Here is a 26,671-nt window from a genome sequence, read left to right on the forward strand (position 1 = left end):
ATCAAGAAATGTGGCCAAAGAAGGATGTGATTGGTTTTCAAAATAGACAGATAATCTCTGAATTTTTAACTACGAAGACATACCTTTTATTTTACACACATTGAATAATGCACCTTTCCTGATATAAAATGTTAAGGGCACTTTAGAGCAAGTAGCAGATTAGAATCCCCTTGACTGTCAGCGAGTGGTTCCAGCAACATATCGATTATGACTGGTTGTAAAATAAAATTTGTCCCTAGTTTGTGTTATTATTTACAAAGTACAGTATTTGTTTTTTCGTGTGTGAGTAGAGATTTAAACTTACTTTTTGGATATTGTTGAAATCCTCTCTCTCTTTTTCTCTGTATCTCTTTTATTTATTTTAAATCACTTGTAATTCACATATAGATTCCATGATACTTCATGCCTAGATAGTATATTTATGCTCTGAGTTTTTCCAACAATGACTTCATAAATATTTTTAGATATATGATACAGTTTAATTTCACTCGTTGAATTTGGTTGTTATATCTTCTTAGTCACTTTTTGACTCTCAACTTGCTTCAACTTTTTTATTTTGTGCCATCAATTTCTTATGAACGAATGACAGTTGTCTTATAGCTTGTCCTGCTTCTGGATTTACTTAATGATTTCTTCTTAATTCCATTTATTTCCTATAATTTAGAAACAAGGTTTAAGGAATTAATTATATTTAGATTAAATATTTTAGCAAATATACTTCATGATGTATCATATCAGAAACACCATAAGTAGCTGCTTTTTCATTTTCTTTCAACATCATGTACAAGTTTGTGACAAGGCAAAAATTTTTTTCAGCTTTATTGAGATACAATTGCTAAGGTACATCTTAAAAGGTCTCATCCCCAGAAAAAAAATTGTAGCTACATGAAAATGTGCTTTTACTATCATTTTTAAGTAGTGTCTTGTCTTTGAGGAAAGATAATGAAAATGGACTTCTTTCTTCCCCACATTCAGTAATTCTGTAACATTAGGCTATGTGATAGTCACAAATAAAGGCTTAAAAATGTATTAAATTTTTGCAATTCCTACCTCACTCATGGACTTCATCATGCTTGTTTCATGAGCTTTAACATTTGTGTGACTCAAATATTTCACCAATATCTGAAAGTCAATATACAGCTATTAGCAATAATTTTATCAACAAGCTTTGCTCATGGTATTGGGGTTTTATTCTAATTTGAAATGAAGGTAACCTAAAAGATTTCACAGTTATTAGTCAAGAATATGCTCGATCAGCAATAGCAGTGTGAAAATCAATAAACAGAAACCTCACTGAAAATAGAGTTGAGAGGCCAGAAAGGAGAGCTCTCACATGTATTAACCACTGCAGAGCCCAACAGGAAGAAGACTTCCTCTTCCTGCCCAGTAATAGCCAAGGAGAGACTGTCACAACACAGCCAATGAAAAGCCGCCACGCTTTGATCTCCCAGTCTCCTCCAATGGGCTTTTTGCTTACAATAGCTCTCCCAACTTTCTTTGCCCCTCTATAACAGGGTTTCTCCTCCCCTTGTTGCTCAGGACTTGCATGTGGCTTGCCATAGTTGCAGACTCCAAATTGCAGTTCTTTGCTGATCCCAGGTGAAGCCATTTTGGCTGGAGAAATAATTGGCTGTCTGTTTCCTTAAGGTCAAGACCAGAAACAATGTTGAAGTCACCATGTAATAGAGCCTTCTAAATACTGACACTGAAATCAAATTGTAAATTAAAGCTCTTGTTTAGTTTATCCCTAACATGTGAATGCGTATACAAATGCAAAAATGAGCAGTTTCTTATAGAAAAATGAAATCTAAAATAAAAGTCTCTCTATATCTTGAATCTAACTTACAATTCCCACTGTGTCATTCTATATCGGTCAAATGTTGCCAAAATAATATTGTGAAACAAACTACCCCAAAATTCTGGATCCTGAAATGGGAATCATTCATTTTCATCTGTGCGTTTGTACGTAAGTTTATTTAGGGTGGGCTCATCTGGGCTTAGCTCCAAGCTGGAGATTGCCAGTTTCTTTCATCTGTCTCCCATACTCTATGTATCAGCAGGCTAGCAGAGGCATCTTCTTCTTCTTCTTCTTCTTTTATTTTTTGAGGAAGATTAGCCCTGAGCTAACATCTACCGCCAAACCTCCTCTTTTTGCTAGGAAGATTGGCCCTGAACTAACACCTTTGCCCATCTTCCTCTACTTTATATGTGGGACGCCTGCCACAGCATGATTTGATAAGTGTGTGTAGGTCCACACCCAGGATCGGAACAGGCAAACCGTGGGCCTCTGAAGTGGAGCACGCGAAGTTAACTGCTATGCCACTGGATGGGCCCCAGAGACATCTTCTCACTGTGGCAATACAAGAACCACATGAAGGGAAGTCCAACTGTGCAAGTCCATTTTAAGCCTCAATTTGCACAATGTCTGCTAGCATCCTTTGAATCAGGGAACCACATGCCCCAGTCCAAAGACAAAGGTTAGAGAATAACCTCTGCCTCTAAAGGGAGAAAATGCAGGGTTATGTGACCAACTGCCTGGATACAGAAAGGAAAGAAGCATTTGTTCCAATTACTCAATTTAGTACACTTCTGATGTATTGTCCACTCTGGACTCATCAAATGTAAGAAGTATTTCCTGAACTTTCTATAAGCTTTCATGCTTTGGGCATTTAATTTCACTTGCCAATGACTTTTCCTAAATTTGTACTCTTTCCCTCTGTGTCTCCCTCTGTATCTGTCTCTCCCTCTTTCTTAGCCTATGAAAACAACATGAAGTGTCTATTCTCAGTGAGTTATTTTTCAAAACATCTAAATTTTTTGGTCTGTGACAGAGAGCAAAGAGAACAGAAAAAATGTGAAAGTCGGTGAGATATTTCGGGGGAAACCTAAACTAACGAGGAGGAAGAGTAGACAAAACAACCTTGGTTACCTGTCCCCCTTAGCGAACAAGTGTGAGGAATGTGCCCGTGCAGGGTTTCCTATTGACCGGGTCCCGGCTTCCTTTGCACATGTAGCGCTGTACAGATATCTGCGCTCATGCTCTCCATCAATAGTGTGCACTGTATTGCACTGTAATTACAATGCAATCCACTGCCGGGAACTGCTGAGAGGCTAATTAAGTAATTTCTACAAATTACTTTTAGATGCTTCAAGGAAAGTAGTTTATGGATGTCAATTATAGTATCGAAGTATTTGCTGCTAGTTATTGTCTGAAAAAGATGACTACTCCCATCTTTGTTTAATGTGTTGAATATTGTCCTTAGTTATATAACATGTTGACAATTTTCCCTATTTTCCTTCCTAGAGAAGTAAATAAAGTTTTGTTCAAATTAACTGTGAACATAGAATTTTTCAAACAAATAAATGGAAAATTACCTTAATAGAAATTAATAAAAATAATTAAATAGAAAACAAATCACATGTGATTCTATAGCATCAGAATAATTGTAAAATATCAAAATACTTTATTGAGATGTTAAGGAAACTTCGAGCAGAACTTTGTGTGTCATTAATCATGAAAGACTCTGTTCTTCAAAAGTCGAAGTAATTTTTATTATAATCTTGCTAAGAGAATTCTTTCTGTAAAAACATTTCAACGATGCAATAAATAGACAAAGAATAAATCTATAGAGCTATGCACAGCTAGATACGTGGATAATCCACAGCTTCCTGGATGTGGGAGTAGTTCTACAACTTCATCATTCAGCATTAAAAAAGGAGTATTTTTTAAATATATTTTACAAAACAAAGATACGTGTATGCATCACTTAAAGCGATTAGAAATCTACCAATCTTTTTATTATAGTGGGGGATTCTGTAAACATTTCATAATACTGTAATGAAACGGAAAATGAAAATGACTATGAAAAGTAAGCCAGACGAATTATCACAAAAGGAGGAAAGTCCGCACTATTTCTAAAATAACATTACCCCTTTTCATTTAGAAAATAGTAGGGAATGTCTTCATTAAAACAATTAGTAACTTTGAATTTGGGCACGTTTAAAGAAAATTTCCAAGTATTTCAATATTAAGGAATATAATGTATGCAGAATATTCATGTGTGAATTGTGAACAGAAAAAAATCAGCATATAGAAAAAGGACATTTTTGTCCTAGACTTATAGTCTCTTTTATTATATGATATTTATATATTTCTGCTTGTATTTTTCTATTGACACTTCTGCCTAGACTTATCTAGACTTACTTTTAACAGTTTCAAGCTGAATATACCTACACTTATAAGTATGATAAAAATGATGTGATAATGTTTCTCATACACTTTAATGCAAAAAGCTTAATTATATTTCACATTATATCTTAAATATATTGACAGGCCAAAAATACAAAAAAAATGTGTTTTCATGACATATTTTGCATCTCATATCTTAAAACATTTTAACTTACATGGATGAATATGAATAAACATCAATTGAAATATTAATTTTATGTACCAAATTCAACTAATTATCACTCTCAGAAGAAGGCGATCTTTCTTTTGCTTTCTTTTTATTGAGGAAGATTCACTCTGAGTTAACATCTGTGCCAATCTTCCTGTATTTTGTGTGTGGGTTGCTGCCACAGCATGGCTGCTGATGAGTGGTGTAGGTCTGTGCCCGGGAATAGAACCCAGGCCACTGAAGCGGAGTGTGCCAAACTCAACCTCCAGGCGGTGGGGCCAGCCCCTAACTCTTTTTTAAGATTGTAAAAATTGTAAGGGAAAACAAACTTTAGAATACACATACACACACACACACGTATTCACAAAATAGTTCATTTAATAAACATTTACGAATTATTAATTAATAAATGAATGGAATAGTTAATAGATTAAAAATTCTCAGAGTTCTCGAATTATAGCCATTTAAATCAGCATAGCCATAGATGTATTTGGAAAAATTAGCTATACCGTTTTTATGATTATACAAATTTAATTAGCACAACTTTCTCATTAAAAAGGTTATCCATAGCATCAGACTTCAGATTCCCCTAAATTGCTATTGTTATTGGCAAATGAAATTAATAAAATAATATAGGGCAAATAAGAAACCTAGATGTTGTTTCTCTCACTGAATTTAATAGACACTGGCAAGTGACCCTAACCTCCAGGCAAATCCCTTACCCTCTCTGCACCTCAGATCCCGCCACTGTAAAATGAGTGGCTGCGCTGAATGAACACCACATTCACTTCGTTCTCTGAGATTTCCTGCACCTCTGAAAAAGACTTCTGAATAGTAGGATGTAAAAACTCTGATGACCTGCTAAACCTTACATTTCTATTTTGTAATATGTTCATTTCCTAAAAATTTGAAACTTTATTTGTACATTTCCATTATGTTTATTTATGGACTTTTCACTAACGGAATTTTGAGCATATATATCTTCCTAGAGCTTAAAACATTTCTCTCAACTTCACCTTCATCTGACTCACTTTTGCAAATAATTAAATGTCTCAAGGTGTCAAAACTAATTTGTTCACAGTAAGATGTAGCTTGGTTGTTCAGGGTTCTGAAAAGGGAAAGGCTAAAAGGGTTGGCAAATGGATTGCACTGTGAAAAAGGAAGAAACTATGCCCTTAAATTGTATATCTTTAAAACTTTCTTGAAAAAAATAGATCACCTCGTTTGTACTTTCCTATGCTGTGTTATAGCTATGAGAATACACAAGTTGTAAGAGCGTTATCCTAGGAAAATAACATGTACGCTTTTTACGTTTTCTGTTACAGTTTTGATCCTTTAGCTTATAGTTGATTAAAAACAAAGTAAGAGAGAATATTTTAACTAAGAATTTGCCCCATTAAATTTCTTAGTCTTGGAATTACACAATTGTCATTATATTAAATGCTGAGAAGCAAATAATATATAGTCTATGCAAAAACAAAAGCAAACAACACTTATAGACATACCTGAATGTGGATATAGGTCCCTAACCATTAAAAAAAAATCACTGGCTTTGGCTTCCAAGAGGTGAAGTAAATCTTGAAAATTGGAAACTAATTCCACTTTACTGTTCTGAAGTTTTCATATCTTAAATCCATGTTTCTAAAATCTATTTCACATGTATTAATTAACTGAAGTTCAGTGTTTATTCTATTTCTTAACTATACCTAATATCACTTTCTTATTTTATTTATATACTAAAATAGTACATTTTTGCTTCAGATTATTGAATGAATTGGACTTTATTAAACCAATTTAATTCTGATGTTTCCTTCTAATCATATTAATATGGACATCCTATTGCTTTTCACTAGTCAAAGTAGAATATCACTACTTTGATCCTTAGACTCAATACACCTATATACAATTAATCTTATGAAGACAGAATTTTTAAGGAGTACTATTTACTTTTTTTTTCTGCTTTATCTCTCCAAACCCCCCTGTACATAGTTGTATATCTTAGTTGTAGGTCCTTCTCGTTGTGGGATGTGGGACGCCGCCTCAAAGTGGCCTGACGAGTGGAGCCATGTCCGCACCCAGGATCCGAACCCTGGGCCGCTGCAGCGGAGCGCACAAACTTAACCACTCGGCGACGGAGCCGGCCCAGTATGATTTACTTTTGACCGATCTGAGCGTAGAAGTTTGGTACATTAGAGTCAGAGCTTTCTATCCCTTTCAAGTTTCAAAACATAGGATCCCAACACTCAGAGCTACATTAATATTACAAATAGATTGATGATAATAAATTAAGCTACACAATGAGAAGTAGGATTCTAAATATGTCTACTTATTGAGTATTTTAAACAAGCCAGGCACTGTGTTAATTATGTTATAGATATAATTTTTAATTCTCACAAGCCTTCAAGTTAGGTATTTTTCTTCTCTTCCTTTTTCAGTGAAAGTAATTAACTCACCCAAAATCACACAACTGAAGGTTGACCCAGTATTAGAAGTCATGATTTCTCCAACTCCAAGGCATTTTTTGACTTCTTGATTCTACACACTAATACGTGACAACTATAAATAAAAGAATCGTGTCTCCTGCTTTGCTCAAGTGAGCCCGTCTTTCCTCCTGTTGTCTTAGAAAAATAAATATAGAGCTTTCTTCATTATCGGAAAAATCCTGGCTTGGATGAAAAATTATATGGTGTCCCTAAATATAGAAATTATATAAGGGATTTTTACTTTAATATCTAATCAACAAGGCATTTGTGAAAATCATTAATTAGCTCAGTATAATCTGTATTCCAGTAAAGTCTAGCTCCTTTTCTGCGGTTCCTCAGCTGCTGTTTTCTCATTACGACTGTGCAAAGTGCCAGTCTGTTGTGTCAGGAAACTTATTACTGAAATTGTGGTTGTTTATTACGTTGTTCAGTGCATAGTTCTTTAAGCGGCAAATTGTCCTTTGATTTCTGAAGAAGGCTTTGCCAATTCCAGTCTGCCTGTTCTTGGAATTGAAGAGTCGGGGTAAAATTTAGTTCTGTTTAATCAAGCAACGAGTTCTATGGTTGAGCCCATATGGGTTTTTGTTTGTTTGGATTCTCTATGTAGATACACCTGGGTCAAAGTTCAACATGTTGGCAGGGTAGGAGGTGTATTTTAAATTTTTCCTGGCAATGTCAGTTGAAAAATGGATCTCTCCTCTAGTAGTGCCATAAGATCCTGAAAAACGCCACTAACCCTCACCTGGCCACAGCAGTTAGGGAGCAATTCTGACTAATGACGTGGTCACCTGCTTAGAGCAGGTTATTACACATAAACATCCGTTTCTCGAAGAAGCATCGTGGACCTCTGGCCTTGAATAAAATTTGTAACTCCACATTTCTTTTTAAACTACTTAAGATCTACAATTTCTCTAACTAATGGAAAAAGCAGAATGTAGAGTATGAAGAATAGGTTGTGAGTCATATAGATGCGATTGTTAATCCATGTCCTGCCACTTATTAGGGTGTGACCTCAGATAAATCTCTTAAACACCTTCAGCCTCCAGGTTCTTATCATCATATAAAGATCTGAGTGCATAATACACTATGCTGTCCAAGGAAGAGGTGATTTATAGCTCAGACAAAGCGTTTATCTCAGGGCCTGGAGCCTAGTACTCGCTCAGTAAAATAGAGCTACTATGGTATGATTGTTACATTGCACACTCAGTTTTAAACATCAAGTTTGCAACTACCCAGAGACACAAAATTGTGAAAATCACAACGTAACTTCCACAGTCTAGATAGATGGACTGTAATGCAGAGTGAAAATACAAACTCAACTATTTTAATTGTAGATGTGAGAACATTTTATAACATTTGAATTCATCCTTAGTATTTATTATCTTCTACTGGTTTCCATACAAAACTATTTTCCTCATTTTCTTAAAAATAGACTCAAATAAATTTTAGGTAAATTAATGCCTTAAACAAAAATCAAGGTATCTGCCTTCTAGTTCCTAGACTGACAATGTGTTCTTTGGGGAAAAAATATCGAATTGATAATTCTTATTCATAAGGAGGAAATGTGTAAAATAATCTGTCCACAACGATAAAGATAAGATTTCTGTTAACTCTTGGAGGAGATGGATTCGTGGCTGCTGAGTTTAATACCTTATGGGGAAAATAGCTGTTAATATTCAGCAACTCTTAGGAATATGCGTTTCTTCCCTAAAATGAAATAAATATGATGGAATATTTACAACAGATAAAAATCAATAACATTTCACCCATGTTATTTCAGAACTAATATGACTCTATGGAAGATCTTCATTCCATAATTTCTTATGTTATAGAAACTTTTTAAAGACTCCTTCACTATATTTTTTTCTCAGTGGTATATTATTTCATGGTGAATACCATTCTAATAATAGTAGTTAAAATTTATGATCCCCATATCAATAATATGATTATGTTTCCAAAGACACAGAGTTTCTTACATGTTTGACAAATAAGTTTTAAAATTTTACTTAATAATTTTGATCTGAGTAAATCATTTTGAAACTTAATACTCATTTTGTAATCTTCACCGTGTCCATGGTGACTTCACAGCAGGCCAAGCCCTTTTTCTAAATGCAGTTAAGCTTGTATCCTTAGCAGATCAAGTACAAATACTTCCACTCTGTTCTCTTAACTTTTAACCCACTATTTTTCAACTCCAACTTAAAATTCTCATTTTTCCCTCCTATTTTTTCCAGATAAAAGTGGCCTTCTATATCTAATAGAACAAAGGTTTATCTCAGTTCAGGGAAAATAGTTATTCTAATTGCAAGTGCCATAGAATATGTTTTCTGTAAAAGATGAGATTTGGCTACATACACTCACAAATTAGTTCATCATCCTTTTTTGATCTCTCTAATTTATACCAGGTAGTTCAGCTTCTGATTGCTTGCTAATATTCAGGGACACTGAGCATTAATAAGAAACCATATCCTTTAATTTGCATGAAAACATAGATTCCTATAGAAAGAACAGGAACCTGATTTACATTGCTATTCAGGAAGCTTTGGAAATTATCACGTGTGAAGATGTGTTGAAGAGTTAGGCGTGCACTAAAAGAAACACCTAAACATTACTGTGGGACTTTGCCTTTCCAGCCTCAAACCTTGAACTCCATATCATTGGTTGTGTTCTCTGATGAAGCAAGAATGTGTTTGAAATCAAGAACCACTTTCCTGGGGGCAGCAGAGCTACTTCAGGACCCATGACCGCCTGTGCAAGTAGATTATTAGAAGAGGAAGAAATTCAGATAGACAAAGAGAAATATCAGACAGCATTGGTTAAGAGACAATTAGCAGCAGCATCAGCAGCAATCCATGAAGAGAAAAATAATAGTAATGTAAAAGAGTAGTATGAGTCCCCTCCACGTTCCTCCATAAAGATCCTTGTTTTCTGAGAGTAATAGAAACGATACTACGGTGGAAGATATTGGATTTGCATGGTAAAGAAACAGGACTACTTCTTTGGGAAAATGTCTGTGTGTACCCTCTGCCCATTTTTTGATCAGTTTGTTTCTTTTTTTGTCATTGAGTGGTATGAGTTCTTTGTATATTTTGGAAATCAACCCCTTGATTTGCAAATATATTCTCCTGGTTGGTGGGCTGTCTTTTCATTTTGTTCATGGTTTCTTTTGCTTGCAGAAGGTTTTTAGTCTGACATAGTCCCATTTGTTTATTTTCTCTTTTATTTCCCAGGTCTGAGTAGACACGGTATTCAAAAAGATGCTGCTAAGACTGATGTCAAACAGTGTACTGCCTATATTTTCTTCTAGGAGTTTTATGGTTTCAGATCTTACATTGAAGTCTTTAATCCATTTTGAGTTAATTTTTGTGTATGGTGTAAGATAATGGTCTACTTTCATTCTTTTGCATGGGACTGTCCAGTTTTCCCAACACCGTTTATTGAAGAGACTTTCCTTTCTCTATTGTATGTTCTCAGCTCCTTTGTCAAAGATTAGCTGCCCATAGATGTGTGGTTTTATTTCTGGGCTTTCAAATCTATTCTATTGATCTATGTGTCTGTTTTTGTGCCAGCACCATGCTGTTTTGATTACTATAGCTTTGCAGTATTCTTTGAAGTCAGGGATTGTGATGCCTCCACTTTGGTTCTGACTGTGATTGCATTGAATCTGTAGATTGCTTTCACTAATATGGACTTTTTTTTTGGAGTAAGATTAGCTCTGAGCTAATGTCTGCTGCCAATCCTCCTCTTTTTGCTGAGGAAGACCAGCCCTGAGCTAAGATCCGTGCCCACCTTCCTCGACTTTATATGTGAGATGCCTAACACAGTATGGCCAAGCAGTGCCATGTCCATACCCGGGATCCCAACCGGCAAACCCTGGGCTGCCAAAGCAGAACATGTGCACTTAACCACTGCACCCCCTGGCCAGCCCCTGAGCATTGAAACTATGTGTATTCTTCCAATCCATAACATTGAATATCTTTCCATTTCTTTATTTCTGCTCCAAAGGATATGAACAGACATTTTTCCAAAGAAGATATCCAGATGGCCAACAGACACATGAAAAAATGTTGAACATCACTAATTATTGGGGAAATGAAAATCAAAACTATGAGATATCACCTTACGCTGATCAGAACGGCTATAATTACCAAAACAAAATGTAAAAAATCTTGGAGAGGATGCGGAGCAAAAGGAATACTCATATACTCCTGGTCGGAATGCAAACTGGTGTAGCCACTATGGAAAACAGTATGAAGAATTCTCAAAAAGTTAAAAATAGAATACCAAACAACCTACCTATCCCGCTACAGGATGTTTATCCAAAGAACTTGAAGTCAACAATTCAAAGAGGTTTATAAATCCCTATGTTCACTGCAGCATTATTCACAATAGCCAAGACATGGAAGCAAGCCACACAGAGAAAAACCAATACTGCATGATTTCCCTCGCATGTGGAAGACAAACAAACATATGGACAAAGAGAACACATCAGTGGTTACCAGAGGAGAAGGGTTGGAGGGCTGGAAAAAACGGGTAAACAGGCACATATGTATAGTGACAGATAAAAACTAGACTATTAGTGGTGAGCATGATGCAGTCTATACAGAAACTGATAAGCAATAATGTACCATGAAATTACACAATGTTATAACCCCCACTATGACCTCAATAAAATAATTGAAAAGAAACAAAAGAGTGCTGATGTTCAGAGAAGTGTCTTTATGTGTATCTACTCACCAGCAAGTGAAGTATTCCTTCACTTCCAAGTTTTAATTCTAACTTAATTTAAAGTACTAACAATTTCTATTAGCAAACAAAGGGTTCTTCCATTTATTAAATTCTGAATATGTGCTATGAATTCTTTGGTGAATTTATGGCTAAATTTTTATTTTTATCGTTATACCAATCTAAAGGCAATTAAAATTGCTATCACTCCCTCAGAGGAGGAACTAACTCTTTTCTCGTGTCACACAATCCTTGAGATGTAGAGCCAGGATTAATTGTTGCGGATGAGATACTAAAGCACAGGTTTCCACGATCCCATGGAAGAAATATTCCCATGATATTCCTTTTGTTGTTAAAAAAAAGATATCAAATGTAAAAATGTAAATAGGCTTACATAATTTAAATATCATATTAAAATGTACAATTTGTCTCTAAATAGAAAATATTTTTCTGGGGCAATTTAAACCAGAAAAGGAGAACAGGAGGAAATAAAGGCAATGGTGAAAGATAGCTCTCACCGGCTTTTAACATTCATTTTTATTAATTTAATCCTGAATGTGTACATAGGGTATTCTAGATAAGAGACAGATTTCTCATGAAATGCCTCCCAGTAAGTAATATGTCTGTTGGTGCCCGTTGCCCTAGTCCTTACCCCTAGAGCAACCTGATGAGAGCCAGGTCAGTTATCCTAATGAGTAGCTGGACACTTCATAGGCAAGATATGGGGGAAAATGACACACTTCTGCTTATAAAGGGGAAGGGGGCAGTTGTTCCCTCCTGAAATATAATGGGCCTGAATCCTAACCGAACCCTTTGGCATGTAAATAATCTCTCCGGGAGTCAGACAGCCTCATGGTTTTGGCTTTTACCAACTAGGGGTGTCTCCAACCCTTGCGTCTTATTTCTCCTTGAAACGACAGTCCCTAGGGAGATGTCTCAGTGGTCCACCCTGACTAACTTAGGTGCCCATCTTAGGGTGTAACCATTTGGCTTTGGGAGATAAGAGAACTTTTAAACAAATGGATATGGATTTAATCCTTATAGTACATGGATGTTTCTTAGAGAAGTGAAAGCAAATGTTCTCCCATTTTACAGCGCGTGTTTCTGTGGCTCAGGAGACTAGGCCTTTTACAGGAGCACAGAGAATTTGCCAGCAGCAGCAGAACTGTTTTTGGAAATGAGCAAGTGGCAAAGTGTTGAGAAGGGAAAAGATCTTTTGAAGACCTGTGGTAAAGCATTGTTGGCTATATGATTTGGGGAAACTTTATAACTGGCACGACATTCTCCTCTACTCTTAACAATTGTTGGAAAATTTTCTCTTGTAAACTAAGCAAGATCAGGCTTAGGTTAATTTACTCAGGTGGAGAAGCATGCTTTCTCTTGTTCACTGTACAATGTGTGAGAAAGTAGAGCGGCCCTCTCCTCTTTTCCCCTTAGTGGGCCAATGAAAATGCCCCAGTGCATCCCCAGTTTATGAGTACTCAAGGCTACTAATTCTCAGTCTGCCAAACATTCATCACATATCTAAAATGCATGAAGTGTGTGAGGTTCCAATTTTTGAAGGTATCTGAATAATTAAAGTTTCATTATTCCAAAGATCATATAGTGAAATGTGTTGATAGGTTAACAGATTACTTAGGAATAAAGTGCCAAAGGCACTGTCACGATGTTCTCTTCTGAAGGCCATGCCCACAGCCAGCTCTGTGCCACAACACCGTCTAAATCGCTATACTGGGATGGGTTTAGGTACCTACCACATCATAGGTCAAGAGTGCTAACCACTGACTCGTGGATCTGAAGCTTCTTATTACAAAGCTAATGCATTGTACAGATTGCATCATGCCGCATGGGTCTAAGAAAAAGCACAGTGCTTATTGTTTTGCTCAAGATTTTGTGGAAAATCGTAATGCTGGATTTTGTCCAAACTTTAATTCTTTGTGAATCTTCTTTCCGTAAAATTGTCCACTTTGTAAAATGAATCTAGAATCTGAAATACAGGGCCTTAATATCATTGTCTTTGAACTTCCTTTTCTCAGCATTATCCTTGCAATTAGAGAAAAAAATGATTATTTTATTGACAACCTCTAATAAAGCTCCTTTTATTGCCCCTGTTTTTTCTGCGCAAAATACTGCCTGCATTTTATCTGCCCCAGCACTATAAAGTATTCTGCAGGATCATTTCTCATTCTTCATAAACCGGCAGCATGCCCCAAATCAACAGTGACTGGAGTTGCTTGTCTCTAGGTCAGTTTGCTCAAACAGTTAGAACTTGTTTGTCATAAATCAGTTGAGTCCACACGCAGAGATTGATATTAATGCTTTGTTAAGAGATTTTCAGTATGGTTATTTTATACATTGCTGGTTTTGTTTGCAAAATTTAACCAGTGAAAATTGCTCCTCAAGACTCAGAAGCAGGCAACGCCACAAAGTTTACTGTCCTAAGTGGAAGTAATTGCACTCAAATTGACCCAACCTGGAATAGGAAAACATTTAGTTACAGTAACGTTCCTTTCCCTTCTCCTCCCACATGATGATCAAGGCCTTGATGCTTACCACATCAAAAATATTAAGGAAAGGCCTGTGATCTTTTCTATTGGTGTCATCCATTTTCCTTGTGCCAAGCTCAGAGCTTAGTCATGCAGATATTTGTCATATCTTCCAAGGTCAACTCACATTGTGTTCTGTCTCCAGGTCTCATGCAGCCTGTAAGAGATTTTCCATTTCTCATGGTCTTTGTTTGAACTTCTCAGTGACATTCCACACTGGCATCTCTACATTGGTTTGTTCCGAGGGCTTACATACTCATTTTGCAGAGAAGTGTCCCCTCTGCTTGAGCACAATATTAAGAAAATATTGTGAAAGTTTCTCACAATATTTTCTTAATATTTCAACAGGCGTAATGGTAAAAATACAACATTCAAAATGGTTGAAATCCAGATACAGTAGTGTTTACAAGGTAAAATAAAGCCATATATGATAATATTGGAGAAGACAAATGTCATAAAATCAATGGTCTGACATTCCTGGTTAAAACACTTTAAAAAGGGGGGGGGAAATTATACAAAAGGTAAACAAATAAAAGAAACTAATAAAGAACAGGAATCAATGGAATAGAAAATAGAAAAACAATGAAGAAAATTAATAAAATGAAAAACTGATTATTTAAAAATATCAATAAGAGGGATGAACTTCTAATTAGGCTAATACAAATATGAGCAAAGGCAAAAATTAATAGTATGGAGAATGGAGGAGGGAACTTCCATAGTTATTAAGACATTAAAAAGATAATAAAGAGATGGTATTAAATTTTATGCCAGAAAATTTGACTACTTGGATGAAATATGCAAACTATTTGAAAGATACAAATGACCCATGAAGAAATAGAAAATCTGAATATCTCTATATGCATGAAAAATAATAAAAAATTTTTTGTTGAGTAAGCAACTTCCCACAAAGAAACTTCTAACGTCTGAAGAAAGACAAATATAATTCTTAAACAGACTCAGAAAATAAACTTGCCTTGTTAGAAACGTTAAGAAGTTCTTCAGAAAGAAGGAAAATGCTGTGAGTCAGAAAATGGGTCTTTCAATAGACGAACGGATGAAAAAACTGCGGTACATGCACACACTGGGATATTTTCATAGAAAAAAATAAATGAGCTATCAAGCCACAAAAAACACCATGGAGGAACTTTAAATTTATATTTCGCAGGGTAAGAAGTCGGACTGAAAAGTCTACATATTATATCACTCCACTTAAATGGCATTTTGGAAAAGGCAAAACTACAGAGACATTAAAAAGATCCGTGGTTGCCAGTGGTTTTGGGGAGAGGGGAGGAGGGATGAATATGTGGAAAACAAGGACTTTTAGGGCAGAAAAATTACTCTGCACACTATTGTAATCGTGGATACACAATATTATGCATTTGTCAAAATCCATACAACCGTACAGCACAAAGCATGAATCCTAACAAAATTAATTTTAGTTACTGATAAAGTGTCAATATTGGTTGTTCTTCACTTGTAACAAATGCACCATACTGAAAGAAAATGTTAATCACACGGGAAACTGTGGGTTTGGGAAGGAAGTACACGGGGATTCTCTGTACCATCCACTCTCATTTTAAATCTTTACAAAAGTAACTGACCAAGTTAATATGGAGGAAAAGAACTATCTTGACCTCCTTTACGCAATATCAGGTCAAATCAGTCGTTGATAAACTTTGTTTTAGCCTGGTTAAAACAGAGTAGTACAGCTTGAAAAAATTGTGTGTTATTCCAGGGACGCAAGGTTTGTTTAATATATGAAAATTAATGCACTTCACTATATTAAAATAATATATAAGAAAAGACATGATCATTTTAATAGAGGCAAAGAAACCATGTGAAAAAACTTTTAAAAATTCATGGAAAACCTCTCAGCAAACTAAGAAGAGAAAGACAAATGCTCAGTGGTGAAAAAATAATAATAATGATTTCTACCTAAAATCTTAAACAATGCAAGTCTATACTTGTCACCATTCCTTTTCAACTTTGACCAGATATCAGTGTAAAAAGATGAGAAAGAAGAAACGGAACATAAAATTCGAAAGGAACAAGTCGAACTCTGTTTTTCTAGAGATGATGTGATCATCTATATAGATAATCCAAAGGAATCCAAACAATGAATACTAGAAACAATAAGTAATTTTATTAAGTAGCAAGACACAAAGTTAATACACAAAAGTCAAATTTACTGCTATACCTCTCAATGGGCAGGTAGAAAATAAAATAAAAAGTAACATCATTTACAAAAGCATAAAATTAAAATTCTAGGAGTAATTTAATTGGCAATTTATAAGATGTGTCCACTGGAAGTTAAAAGGAAAAGACTCAGAGAAATTAAAGATAGAGTAAAGAAATAAATATACAATTCTATCAACTGGAATACTTGACATAAAGATGGCAATTCTTCCCTGAGTTCATCTATAGATTAAATGTAAGCCTAATTGAAATGGAAATTCTGGCAGGATCTTTAAAATATATAAGAAACTGAATCTAAAACATATTTGCTAAGTCAGAGGTCCTAGAATATACAAAATGATTCGATTAAAGGAAAATACTTGAGGACATATATTTCCTGTGTTTAATAGTTACTATTAAGCTATATGGAACAAAACAGTGTGCTGCTGGCATATGGATTCATGGATGAAGGAGTTGAACAAGCTAGAAAGTCTGGAAATACATCCCCTCTTACGTGATAAATTGGCATTCTACAAAGATACTAAGATTTGTATGATAAAATGAAAATGACTGTTAATATCAAATATCTGGCAGTTTTTATAATGTTAAACAAACACCAGATGACCCCACAATCCCACTCTAGGTATTTAACCTAGTGAAATGAAAACCTACGTCCACACAAAATCTGTTCGCAAATGTTTATACCAGTGTTTTCTCACAGTTGCCCCAAACTGGAAACAACCCAAATGTCCTTCAACCAGTAAGTAGATAAAGAAACGATGGTGCAGTCGTACCATTGGATACCATGCAACATTAAGAAGGAACCAACTGTTAATGCTCACAAATACTTGGATGAATCTCAAAGGTAATAAGCAAAGTGAAAGAAGCCAGACTCAGAAAGCTGCACACCATGTGAATCTGTTTATGTGGAAACAGAGAAGGCAAAACTACAGGATGGAGAAGAGACCAGTAACTTCAGGGTTAGAGATGGGGAAGGCATTTGACTATAAAGAGCAGCTCAATGACATTCTGGAAGACGACAAACTGTTCTGTATCTTGAGTGTGGTGGTAGTTTACACAATCATATGCATTTGTCAATTCTCACAGGGCTGTGCCTCTCAAGAGAGTGAATTTCACTTTAGGTAAATTACAGATAATTTTTTACAAGCAAAGAGTAATGCACATTTCTGCCTATTTTCTTTCTTGGTGTGTCTTCTTTGCACCTTCCTCCCCAGTTTCTGTTGTCAAGAGAAGGCAAAGGTAATATATACGATTGTAACCTGTGGTGTCTTGCCATGAGAAAACATGTCATATACAAACTGGAACTAGGCAGCATTAAGGTTCTTTCCAAAATGATGGGCAGGGTTTAGGTCAAACAAGATTTAGCAATGAAGAGATCCATTACTGCCTCTAGGCCTGAAAGAACAAAGGAGGGAGCAGTCTCCGGACTTGGAAAGAAAGTCATCTGGTGAGGGCTGCCTGGGGCCCTCAGTCCAGGGAAGCACCCTACCTGCAGTGCCCAGCCCAGGGACCAGAGGGAAGAAATATCCTGAGGGCCCTCTTCTTCCTGCAGGTGGCTGACGCTTGCAAAACTTAACCAGAAACTGTGAAGCAAGAGTTCCCACCAGTGCGGTCCAAGCAGGTCAGCCTCACTGGGCACAGAGCCAGGCAGAAAATGGGGACATATATCTGGATGGGAAAATGGAGGCCATCCAGCAAAACCATAGCATTTCCAATAAGGAACTGAAGGAATAGAATCCATATTATTAAAAAAAAAAAAAAAAAAGCTGAAACACCTACTGTTAGTTGTCCCATCTTTTGTAGCTCCTAATAAGCTCCTGTTATTTCAGGATTACATATTCACACTAGCCTTTGTATTACTAGGAAATCGTGTGTAACGATGCATACTACAACATTATTTTTCAAATAAAAGTGAAATTTTGTAAATATATACTAAAATGATCAAATATAGATAAATTATCTAACTTTTTTTTTGCTGAAAGCTATTCAAGGAAATTCCTTGTACTTTTTACAAAACAGACTATTCTTTTAGATATTTTTTCAGACATAAATTTGTATCTAACAATAGATATTGGGTTTCGCTTGTCTTTTCTCCTTTTAGTCTGTCACTTTTTATCCTATATCCAGAAACTCTGAACATCTCATCAAATCCCATAGCTTCAACCGTAATCTGTGAGTGTGTAACGGACACATCTTCCCCACTCGCCTTCACCTCCTTGCATTCTCCAGTCATAATGTCCTTCATTGGATGACATTTCCACCTAAGTACTGAAGTCACATTCTCATCAAAACAGTTCAATACAAAGCTCATCACACCCTCTTCTCCATGAAGAGACATTCTTTTTCCTTCATCCCATGAAGAGACAACCTTCTTTCTAGCTTCTCTTTTCATTAATATTCCATAAATAGGGCATGGGGTATTTATCTATGGCACCTTTTCAGAAAGATTGTTGTGAAGAATAAAAAGATAAAGAATGTGAAATATTCTGCTAAAACGTTAAATAAAAATGTTTTGAGATTTTATATTCCATATTTTCAATGTATAATAAAGATTGGCGTGGATTAGGAAAACTAGATTTATTTTTCAGACACACTCAGTGTCTTCAGTGATCTACTTTTATGTTATTCATGTTTAAGACGTTTCAGAATTTAAATTTCCAACATTTGGCGTTTACTTGAAAACATATGTACTGTCTATAGTAATTTGCTCACTAATAGGTTGGGTACCTTTTTATACATATGTCACATTTCTAAAATTTATTTGGCCACTTCCTATGTTAGAGGCTTGCTAAATTTATCTCAACATTTTTAATAAGCACATGCTTATTTGCAGAATATCAGCATCCATATAAATTGCTTACAAAATATGGCTCTGTAAGTATTTTATATTAAAACATAAATATAGGTGATACCTTTGTTAATGATTCAAATAATATCCAGTGATATTATAAATTTGATATTTTCACATTTAATTGATTTTTTTTACATTTTAAGATTACGTGCTGTAAAAATGTCACATTCTATTTATTCAAGTGACTTTTGATTTCTCCATCTTGATTCAATGACAGATGCTGTCAATGTTTTCTACATTTGGTCACTAAAAAATATGTTTTGTTTGAATTACCAATGCTTCTACTTTTAACGTGACTATCCTAATTTAGCAGCTAGCAGAATAGTTTCCACATTTTCAATTTATTGTGCCCAGTGCACTAGATTCATTTATGAATACCTTTGTTGATGTCAGCTCCAGCTGAAAATTCTCAGAGGCTCAGTATAGTTTTCAGATTAAAATTGAAGCTCCTTCCATTAGTTCTTTTTTTATGGCTGAAAATATCTTCTTTTTTTTCATTTTCCATTCTTTTAATTTCAACTTGTATCTTTTTTTATTGTGGTAACACTGTTTTATAAAATTATATAAATTTCAGGTGTACATCATTGTCTTCTGATTTCTGTGTAGATCACATCATGCTCATCACCCAAAGACTAATTACAATCCATCCCCACACACATGTGCAAATCACTACTTTCACCTCCTCCCTGTCCCCCTGCCCTCTGCTAACCACCAATCCAATCTCTGTCTCTATGCGTTTGTTGGTTTTTTATTTTGTTTTGTTTTCCCAGTAATCTTACTGAGATCACAATGGTTTATAACATTGTGTAATTTAGGGTGTACAATATTATTTATCAATTTCTGAATACACTTCATCGTGCTCATTCTCAGCGGTCTAATTTTTATCCATCGCCATACATATGTACCCCTCTGTCCCTTTCGCCCACCCAGCAACCTCCTTCCCCTCTGGTAACCACTAATCTGTTCTCTTTATCCACGTGTTTGTTATCTTCCACATATGAGTATTTGTCTTTCCCTGTCTGGCTTATTCCACTTAACATCATACCCTCAAGGTCCATCCCTGTTGTTGGAAATGGGACAATTTTGCCTTTTTTATGGCTGCATAGTATACTATTGTGTATATATATATACCACATCCTCTTCATCCATTCATCTGTAGAAGGGCACTTGGGTTGCTTCCACATCTTGGCTACTGTTAACAAACTTGCAATGAACATAGGGGTTCATAAATCTCTTTGGATCATTGACTTCAGATTCTTTGGATAAATACCCAGTAGTGGGATAGCTGGATGGTATTGTATTTCTATTTTTAATTTTTTTAGAAATCTCCATACAGTTTTCCATAGTGGCTGCACCAGTTTACATTCCCACCAGCAGTGTAGGAGAAGTCCCTTTTCTCCACAACCTCTTCAACATTTGTTGTTTTTTGTCTTGGTAACTATAGGCATTCTGACTGGTGTAAGGTGATGTCTCATTATAGTTTTGATTTGCATTTCCCTAATAATTAGTGATGTTGAACATTGTTTCACGTGTCTGTGGGCCATCTGTATATCTTCTCGTATTTTCAACCTAAATGTCCATTCTGGCTTTTTCTGCCCCTTCTGTCTAATAATAAGAAGGAGGAGGAGGAGGAGGGAGAGGAGGGGGAGGGGAAGGGAGGGGGAGGGGGAGGGGAAGGGAGGGGGAGGGGGAGGGGAGGAAAAGAAGAAAGAGCGTCAGTTCACTTGAACTGCACATTGATCACCAAGTGCATTATTTCATGGCCTCAGCTTTGTGGTTTTTTGAATTGCTGTTTCTTGGAATACGTACTTCCACACTTTCTATACCTATGAAAACCCATTTTATACTACAAGGTCAAATGATACCATGTCCCCTAATAAATTCAATTTTCCTTCTTCGAAAAACCGGGATCATTTTCTACTACTGTGCATCTCATCATATATAACCAACTCTGGAAGAGCCTCCATAACAGCTTATTGCCTAATAAAGCTTAAATTCCTTCAATGCAAAGTTTTTTCTATTTACATATTAAGACAAACCTAAATAAACCCACACGTAGCTATTTAACACACCTTGATTTGATTTGACGATACATCACCATCTAGACTATCATTTAAATGTGTATTTGTTAGGATCCTACTCTCTCATATTGCTTCTTCTTGAAAAATACTGCTCTTTCAGATGACTGAGCTACAGAGTGACGGTAATGACTCATACATTCTCCTGAAAGTCTTAACCATGGAATCCTCTTGATTCTCTATGCTTTTCACATTCAACTTTAAATGAAATTTGACAATTATACCTTTCTTTTTTGTAACAAGCCTTTTTATTTTTAGTCCACTCCGCCAGAGTGGGAAAAAGTGGCAGCTCGCCGCACTGCTCAGCCCTGGGGGCACCCCCCCCAACTGAGGCGCCCGACCGCCAGCTTGGGTCAAAGTGGCAGCCTGCCGCGCTGCTCAGCCCTGGGGGCCCTACCCACCCGCTCGGGCGGCCGACGGCCAGAGTGGGTCAAATTTGCAGAACGCCACGATGCTCAGCCCTGGGGGACCTCCCCACCCACTCAGGCGGCCGACAGCAAGACTGGGTCAAAGTGGCAGCCCGCCGCACTCCTCAGCCCTGGGCACCCCCATCCACTCAGGCGGCTGAGCGACAGAGTGGGTCAAAGTGGGAGTCCGCCACGCTGCTCAGCCCTGGCGGCCACCACCCCACTCAGGTGGCCAACAGCCAGAGAGGGTCAAAGTGGCACCCCGCCGCACTAGTCAGCCCTGGCGGCCCTCCCCCCCCACTCAGGCGGCCGACCGCCAGAGTGGGTCAAAGTGGCAGCCCGTCGCCGTGCTCAGCCCTGGGGGCCCCACCCCAAATCAGGCGGCCCACCGACAGAGTGGGAAAAAGTGGTAGCCCGCCGCGCTGCTCAGCCCTGGCAGCCCCAACCCACTCAGGCGGCCGACCACCAGGCTGGGTCAAAGTGGCAGCCCACCACGCTGCTCAGCCCTGGGGGCCCCACCCCCACTTAGGCGGTCGATGGCCAGAGTGGGTCAAAGTGGCATCCCACAGTGCTGCTCTGGGGTCCCTCCCCCCAGTCAGGCGGCCGACCGACAGAGTGGGTGAAAGTGGAAGCCCGCTGCGCTGCTCAGCCCTGGGGACCCCCGCCCACTCAGGCGGCTGACCGCCAGAGTGGCCCATAGTGGCATCCCGCAGGGTTGCTCAGCCCTGGGGACCCCGCCCCCCCACAGGAGGCCATCCACCAGAGAGGGAAAAACTGGCACCCCGCCGCGCTGCTCACCCCTGGCGGCCCCCTCCACTCAGGTGGCCGACCGCCAGAGTGGGTCAAAGTGGCAGCCTGCCGTGCTGCTCTGCCCGGGGCCCCACCCCCTCCAACTCAGGCGGCCGAAGGCGAGAGTGGGTCAAAGTGGCAGCCCGCCACTCTGCTCAGCCCTGGCGGCAACCCCCCACTCAGGCGACCGACCAGCACAGTGGGACAAAGTGGCAGACTCCCCGCTAGTAAGCCCTGGGGGCCCTCCCCCCCCACACACACTCAGGCGGCGGACTGCCAGAGTGCGTCAAAGTGGCAGCCCGCCGCCCTGCTCAGCCCTGGAGGCCACCCCCCACTCAGGTGGCCAAACGCCAGAGTGGGGCAAAGTGGCAGCCCGGCGCGCTGCTCAGCCCTGGCGGCCCCACCACACACACTCAGGCTGCTGACCACCAGTGTGGGAAAAAGTGGCAGCCCGCCGCGCTGCTCAGCCCTGGAGGCCGCCGCCCCCACTCAGGTGGCCGACCGCCAGAGTGGGTCAAAGTGGCAGCTAGCCGCGCTGCTCAGCCCTGGGGGCCGCACCCCCACTCAGGCGGCCGACCGCCAGAGTGAGTCAAAGTGGCAGCTCACCGCGCTGCTCAGCCCTGGGGGCCCTCCCCACCCACTCAGGCGGCCGACCGCCAGACTGGGTCAAAGTGGCAGCCCCTCGCGCTGCTCAGCCCTTGGGGACCCCCCATCCACTCGGGCGGCCGACGGCCAGAGTGGGTCAAAGTGGCAGCCCGCCGCGCTGCTCAGCCCTGGGGGCCCCCACTCAAGCTGCAGACTGTGTAAATGGCAGCCCCTGTGGCTGGGAAGTGCTTTGCATCTACAGAAGCCTCTGGAACTCGGGCTATGTTCTATATATTATACAGAATCCAGCACAAAATGTTCCTCCAAGAACCCATGCAAAAGTCGCCCATCCTATTCCGCTGTCTCCCTTCTAGAGGGAACCACTATTCCGATTCCCCTGGGGTTTTTGGGGGGGTTTTTTTGATACCTCTTTGTTGTTAAAATCCCACAGGTAGATTTTCTTAACACTGTATTTTTAATATTATTTTAGAACATTATCAAAAGTATAAACTGTACATTTTCCGTTTTGATTTGTGTTTTCAATGAATATTATGTTTCTAGATTTTACAGCTTTGTTGAGGTATAAGTGATATAGAAAGAACGGCACATATTTAATGCGTACAATTTGTTTAATTTAGATGTATGATAATAGCGCAATCAATGTAATAGCCATATTCAACAACTTCCAGAGCTTCCCTCTGTCCCTTTGTGGGCTTTTTGTTTTGTTTTGTGTGTGACATTTATTTTCTTGGTGGTGAGAACACTTACCATGAGATCGGTTACCCTCTTAACAAATATTGCAGTGTTCTGTGCTCCCATACCATATTGTTAACTATAGACCCTGTGTTGGGCATATCTCTAGAATCCATTCATCTAGTACAACTGAAACTTTGTATTCACTGAATAATAACTCCCCGTTTCCCCCCCAAAGCCTCTGGCAACCTCTATTGTATTTTCTATTTCTATGAGTTTAAGTATTTTAGACATTTCACTTAAGTAGATTCATGTAATATCTGTCCTTCTCTGACTGGCTCCAGGGTCATCCATATTGTCACAAATTTCAAGATTTTATTCTTTTTCAAGACTGAATAATATGCTGTTGTACGTATACACCACATTTTCTTTATCTCTTCATAGGATGATGAGTTATTTTTATATCTTGGCTATTGTGTATAGTGCTGCAATGAACACGAGAATGCAGATATCTCTTCGAGATACTAGTTTCATTTCCCTGGTACATATACCAGAGATGAGATTTATAGATGATACGGTATTCTATTTTGAATCTTCTGAGTAATCTCGATGCTGCTTTCCATAGCAGTTGCACGTTACATTCATACCAACAGTATATGGGGATTATAATTTCTCCACAACCTTGCCAACCCATTATCCTTTGTTTTTTTTTTTTATAAAAAACATTCTAACAGGTGTGAGGTGATATCTCATTTTAGTCCTGATTTGCCCTTTCCTGGTAATGAGTCATATTAAGCATCTTTTCATATACCTGTTCATTTGTCTTCTTTGAAGAAATATCTATTCAAGTTTTTTGCCTATTTCTTAATTGAACATTTTTTGTTTTTGCTATTGAGTTGTAGGATTTCCTTGTATATTTTGGAAATACATGATTTCCAAATTTTTTTTTTCTGTTTTGTAGGTTGCTCTTTCATTCTGTTGATTGTTTCCTTTGCTCTGAAGAAGCTTTTCAGTTTGATATAGTCCCATTTGTCTATTTTTGCTTTTGTTTTCTGGGCTTTTGGTGTTATATCCAAATAATCTTTGCCAAGACTTATGTCAAGAAGATTTGCCCTGCTTCTCCTAGTTGAACAGTTTCATGGTTTATGTTTAAAGCTTTAATTCATGTTGAGTTGATGTTTGTGTATGACGTACAGTAGGGAAGGCCTAGCCAGCGCAATTAAGCAAGAAAAAGAAATAAAGAGAATCCAAATTGGAAAGGAAGAAGTAAAATTATTTGTTTGAAGATGACGTGATCTTATATGTAGAAAGCCCTGAGGACTGTACAAAATTAATACAAAAACATTATTAGAATAAGTGCGCTCAGTAACGTTGCAGGGCACAAAATCAACATACGAATGCCAGTTGCTTTTATATACACGAACAATGAGCCATCTGAAAAAGATGCTTTTAAAAATCCAATTTACAATAGCATCAAAAATAATAAAATACTGAGGAATAAATTTAACCAAGGGGGTGAAAAATATGTATGCTGAAAATGATAAGTTAATGATGAAAGAAATTTAAGAAGCCACAAATACATGGAAAGGTATCTCATGTTAATGAATTCGAAGACTTAATATTGTCAAAATGTCTATAGTAGCCAAAGCAATCTACACATTCAGTGCTATCACCATCAAAATCCCAGTGGCATTCTTTACAGAAATAGAAAAGGCAATTCTAAAATCTTGACAGACCTACAAAAGACCCAGAACAGTCAAAGCAATCTTGAGAAAAAAGAACAAAGCTGGAGGCATCACAATTCCTGATTTGAAAATATATTGCAAAACTAAGTAATTAAAACCATACGGTACTTGCATAAAGACAGACGTTATAGACTGATGAACAGAATAGAGAGCCTAGTAATAAACCCATGGATATGAGGTTAGCTAATCTTTGACAAGGGTGCCAAGAACACACGATGGGGCAAAGACAGTCTCTTCAATAAATGAAGTTGGGAAAACTGGATAGCCACATGTAAAAATTTTGTTTCTAGAGTTGTTCAGTATTATATATATATATGCATAAACCAAGATTTTCATATCCATTCTTTTTTTTAATAGAAATCAGTGGTGTTGTCTCTATTCCTCACAATGGTGTTATGAATATTCTTATAAAAGTCTCTTGGTACCTTTGTACAAAAGATCTCTTAAGTAATTCCATAACACAGAATTATTGTGTTGAAGAATAGGCAAATGTTTAGCTGTAAAAAATAGTGCCAGACTATTTTCTTGAAGTTAAATTCCACCTCCCCAGCAGTGGGTAAGAATTATCTTTTAGGCTTATCTTTGATAAAACGTTATTTTCAAGATTTTAAAATATTTTCTATGCATTTCCTATCAGACTGATTTGTTTTTATTAGTTTACAGAAGTTACTTATAATTTATGGATGATAATTCTTTATTTGCCTCTCTGTTATTTACTTTTCAATTGCTTTGTAAACATATAGATTCTTGAAACATTTGAGAAATTTTTTGCTAGCTACGTGTGACCAACTTTGCTTAAAATTTTCCATTTTTTGGGATTAATACTCCTTGTACTGTATTTGTTTCATTCAGTATTTTATGCATGTCTAAAATATTCAAGCTTGTTCCATTTGTTGTTCAAGTGATCTCTATTTATATGTAAAGTATTTATTCAGGCTTGACTGACCTATCAATAAACTGTGGTGGTATTTGCAATCTGCGGTGTGTAAATGTCAACCACTCTTTTGTTTTTTCAACTCTGTAGTTACTTCACATGTTAGGTACATAGTAATTTATAGTCAATTATATTCATGATGTATTGTATCATTTAATGATAGTTTTATTTTTTTCTTAGAATTTATTTTGTGGGATGCTGATATAGCCACCCATATCAGAATGTTTGTGTTGTGCCATCAA

The 26,671-nt window shown here is 37.6% G+C and overlaps 1 protein-coding gene across 2 annotated transcripts in view; it reads right to left on the reverse strand.

The window, feature by feature from the left end:
* The window catches only part of LOC139045286 (protein phosphatase 1L-like), a 359,044-nt gene that overhangs the window by 167,997 nt on the left and 164,376 nt on the right, over positions 1–26,671 (reverse strand). The gene's annotated exons all lie outside the window — the stretch shown is intronic.

Source organism: Equus asinus, chromosome 5 (assembly GCF_041296235.1).
Source record: "Equus asinus isolate D_3611 breed Donkey chromosome 5, EquAss-T2T_v2, whole genome shotgun sequence".
Taxonomy (NCBI): Eukaryota; Metazoa; Chordata; class Mammalia; order Perissodactyla; family Equidae; genus Equus; species Equus asinus.